The 4,551-nt window shown below is 38.4% G+C and overlaps 1 pseudogene; it reads left to right on the top strand.

Annotated features, from left to right (window-relative positions):
- Window positions 1-1,479: 1,479 nt before the first annotated feature.
- Window positions 1,480-4,258, top strand: LOC149841772 (polyadenylate-binding protein 7-like; annotated as a pseudogene).
- The last annotated feature ends 293 nt before the right edge of the window (window positions 4,259-4,551 follow it).

Genomic DNA, 4,551 nt, shown 5'->3' on the forward strand with positions numbered 1-4,551 from the left:
TTATTGTGTTAAGGATCACCACAAAAGGATTGGACTACTTAGCCATTAGATCGTCAAAAAATACTCATTTAACCAATGACCTGATTCAGACTTGAAGCAGGGGGGAATAAGACATGATTTTTTAATCAATAAAAACTATTTTTTGATATTTTAATAATACTCGATGACATAAGTCTCAAAACCCACCACTTGAAGCAGGGTTTCCCCTTGATAAATATCAAAGCAAACTCTATTCAATTAGGACATACCCAATTAAGTTTTTTTAATGAAAAGGAACCCTGGCCCAAGTGAGAAAAACCTTGAGTGGGCTCTACAACCACCCTGCCTTTTGTGACCCACTTCTAAAATCTACAACACACCGGTGTGCCAGCAGGGTTTGATCTAGTGCTTCATCTCAACACCCTCACTAGGGATGTCAACTGGTCGGGTTTGGTTCGGACCAAGGTAAAACCAGACTTGAACCTGATCTTTGGCTATGGTATTGGGTCCGGACCTGGGTTTAATGGGGTCCACTATAAGAAAAACTATCAACAACCACCACGCAAGGGTTGTGTTCCAGAGAGTCTATGTGCCTGTTGGTATCAGAAAGGCTGTCAAGTTCAGCATCAATGCTAGACAGGGTCTAGAAATAGTGGATTGACAATGCCAACAAACTTTTGCCTTTAGGCCATACCCAATTAAATGGATCAAAATCATAAAATTGGTCACCTTTTGATGATCTTCCGAATCACGAAATTTTCAGACATACTCCTCCAAAAACAATATTTCCATAATGTCACCTATGTTAAAAATGTCGTGTTTTTATGTTAATATTATTGCATTATTAATGTGATAGTGTTATATTTTTATGTGGACATGGATTCTTAAGATAAGATCCGAAAGAGTATTCATACATTACTTTCAGGTCAGGTCTGGGCTGCAGTTGAATCAACCTTTTAAGTTGGATCCGTTCTGTGTTCATATTTGTATAAAATCTGATCCTGCTGCACTTTTTACCTGTAAAAACATTTGTTTCGGTCTTTCCTTTACAAGATCCAGTATTACCACACGTTACATCATAAAATCTAATTTCGGGTCAGTTCACACCGCATGAATTTCATATTCGGATTTGGATCCAACTTGATTCAGACCGTACTTTCCTCGAGTGAACAGCCTTGACTAAACCCTACGGGTTTTATAGTCATCAAATAGTCAAACTCAGGCTAAACGGTCAGCCGTCCATAACCAAATTTATTAGGGCAATTTAGTCATTTATTAACCTCAGCCACAAGCCTTTTTTTCCCGTTAACCGTTACGTTCTTGTCGTTCGTTTTTTTTTATATTCCCTGCATCCTTGCTCTCTAACGGCATTCTTCTTCTTCTTCTTCTCTCACTCTCTCTCTCTCTCTCTATCTATCTATCTATCTATATATATATATATATATATATATATATATATATATATATATATATATATATAATGTCTACCTCTCTTGTGAAATGGCCACCACCACCACTATTTCGGCGGCACCACCACAGACCTCTCTCTACGTCGGCGATCTTGATCCCACTGTCTCAGAGAGCCAGCTATTCGAGAGGTTCTCCGCCGCCATCCGGTAATCTCCGTTCGCGTATGCCGGGATAATGCCACTGGCAGATCTCTCTGCTACGGCTACGTCTGCCTCCATTCCACTTCTGATGGTAAAACTCTTGATCCCCTCTTTCCTTCTTTCGACTTGTGATTTGCATTGTGAATTCTTGGAGATGGCTGTTCATCGTTTCGGGTTCTCTCAGCAACCAAGGCAATCCAAATGCTAAACAGCAACGTGTTGAATGGGAAAGCTATAAGGATTAATTAGTCTCGCAGAGACCCCCAAACAAGAAAGAATGGTGCCAGCAATCTGTTCGTCATGGTACTCTTTTCTTTTTCTTTTTTTATTTTGATCTGTTTTATATAATATGAATCTTTGTTATTTCTACATGGTGTTGTTTTCTCTCTCTGGATCTCTTTCCTTTTGTTGGTGTTATTCATATTTTTGGGTTTCTTTTGTTATCATTGTTTTAGTTCCGGAAGCAATTTGTTCTGTTTTTTTCTTAACGAGTGTTTTCCAGTAATACATGAAAATTGGTGTACCTTTAATCTTTAGCAGAGCCGGACCTGTAAAGAGGCCAATGAGGCTTGGGCCTCAGGGCCCCTGGGCCCAAAAAAAATTTAGGGGCCCATTTTTAAGGCCCGAGCTCCCCTATTTTTATTTAATACAATATAAATATTTGTAATATTATATTTGTTTAATGTGAATGCAAATTTTATTGTTATTTTGATTCTTTAAAAAAAAAATCGGAGGGGCTGCCCCCCTCCTACTATTAATAGGGGGCCCATTTTTCCCCTCGGCCTCAGGCCCCATAAAACACAGGTACGGCTCTGATCTTTAGGTATGATCCCTTTGGCTAATCTGTCATCCTTTTACGTCTTTTCGATTCTTTGGCATCACATATTTGGTGTTTTTTCAATCATTGGTTGATCTTGGGTGTGATTATTTGTTTGTTGATACAAGGAATATCTTTGTGCAGAATCTTAATGAGTCGATTGATCATAACGGGCTCAATGAAATGTTTGCCAAGTATGGGAGTATCCTATCGAGCAAGGTTGCAATGGGGGATAATGGGAAGAGCAAGGGTTTTGGCTTTGTTCAGTTTGAAAAAGAGGGAGATGCTAACAATGCTATGGCTAATCTGAATGGTACGACAGTTGGAGGAAAGACCTTGTAAGTGGTAGATTTTATTTTGTTATTTTTTCTTTCTTCTTGAGTTTATTATGCTTCAATGGGGATTAATGCTCCAAGTATGCATCTGTTTTCTTGCAAACATCCTTTTATCTGTTTTTGTTTTTCCTTCTTTGATCTACAATTTTGTGGGGTGAATTAGGTGTGATGGTTCAGAAATCCTGTGTACACCTAGATTTCTTGATACTTTAAATTTCTCGTTATTTTTCTTTATTTATCAACATCTTTGAAACTCATGAATGGTGTAAACTCATTTTATTTTTTTCTTTCATGGTCATCTTGGTAGCGATCCTTGTAGTTGAATGTTTGACTATTTAGAACTCTTTTTGTGATGTTCCTTTCTTGGTTGTGACTGATGTAAATTTTTGTACTGACTATCACCTGAATGATTTTCAGGTATGTTGGCAAATTCATCAAGAAGAGTCAGAGGGTTGTACCTAATAAAGAAAATAACTTTAAAAATCTCTATGTGAAGAACTTGGATATAGAGGTGGTGACAGAGGATGTGCTCAAGGAAATGTTTTCTGAGATCGGTAACATCTCTGCATGTGCCATCATGAAGGATGACGAAGGGAAGTCAAGAGGGTTTGGATTTGTTGGATATAATTCCTCGGAGGATGCCAAAAAGGCTGTTGATGTCATGAATGGAGAACTACTTGGTTGGTGTTTCTAATTCTGTGTCCACCTTAATTTTCAGTGCTGATTGACTACTATCAACATTGCTCTTCTTGCGCTTTGAGTTCCACGATTCTAGTCATGTTTATTGTGACCACAAAGTTGAAAATGATTCTCCCATTTACTTAATTTTCCCTAATGTAGAAAACCTTTTCCTGGATTAGGTTCAAAGGCATTATATGTAGGAAGGGCCCTGAAAAAAGAAGAGCGCAAGAAGATCCTCCAAAGTGAATTTGAGGAAAGGCGAAAGGAGAAGAGCTTAAAGTTTCAGGTGGTGCACTGTCTTCATTATTTTGAGCAAGAAAGATTAGTTTTCATATACCCCATTTGCAAGTTTATAACCACTCTAAGAGAAAAGAGCAATTTTGTTGTACATTTTTCAGGGTTTCAAAGGCATTATATGTTAGGAAGGCCCCTGAAAAAAGAAGAGCGCAAGAAGATCCTCCAAAGTGAATTTGAGGAAAGGCGAAAGGAGAAGAGCTTAAAGTTTCAGGTGGTGCACTGTCTTCAGTATTTTGAGCAAGAAAGATTAGTTTTCATATACCCCATTTGCAAGTTTATAACCACTCTAAGAGAAAAGAGCAATTTTGTTGTACATTTTTCAGGGTTCAAATGTGTATGTGGAGAATATCCATGATTCTGTTAATGATGATCAGTTAAAATAACACTTCAATAGTTGTGGGAATATCACTTCAGTGAAAGTGATGCGTGATGAGAAGGGGTTGAGTAAAGGGTTTGGCTTTGTTTGCTTCTCTTCCTTTGAAGAAGCAAATAAGGCAGTAGCCACATTTCACGTGAGCATTGCCTGCTTCTTGTTCTAGCTTAAGTTCCCTCTGCTTTGCTTTACCTTTTTCCTTTCCATAATGCATGTAAGTGAAAATTAGCACATTGTGATACATATTTATGGGTTTTGTCAAAACACTTTTATGCAGCAACCATGTTCCATGGAAAGCTCCTGTATGTAGATATAGCACAGCTGAAGAAATTCCGGCATGACCAGCTGCAGCTTTTCCATTCACAATGTATGTCTGGATTGGCCACAGCAACTCCTCCTGCTGTCCGAGCTAGTTATTCCCCCATGTACCTTTCACATTCTCAAGGTGTTATGGTCCCT

Source organism: Nuphar pumila, chromosome 3 (assembly GCF_984573655.1).
Source record: "Nuphar pumila chromosome 3, dmNupPumi1.hap1.1, whole genome shotgun sequence".
Taxonomy (NCBI): domain Eukaryota; kingdom Viridiplantae; phylum Streptophyta; class Magnoliopsida; order Nymphaeales; family Nymphaeaceae; genus Nuphar; species Nuphar pumila.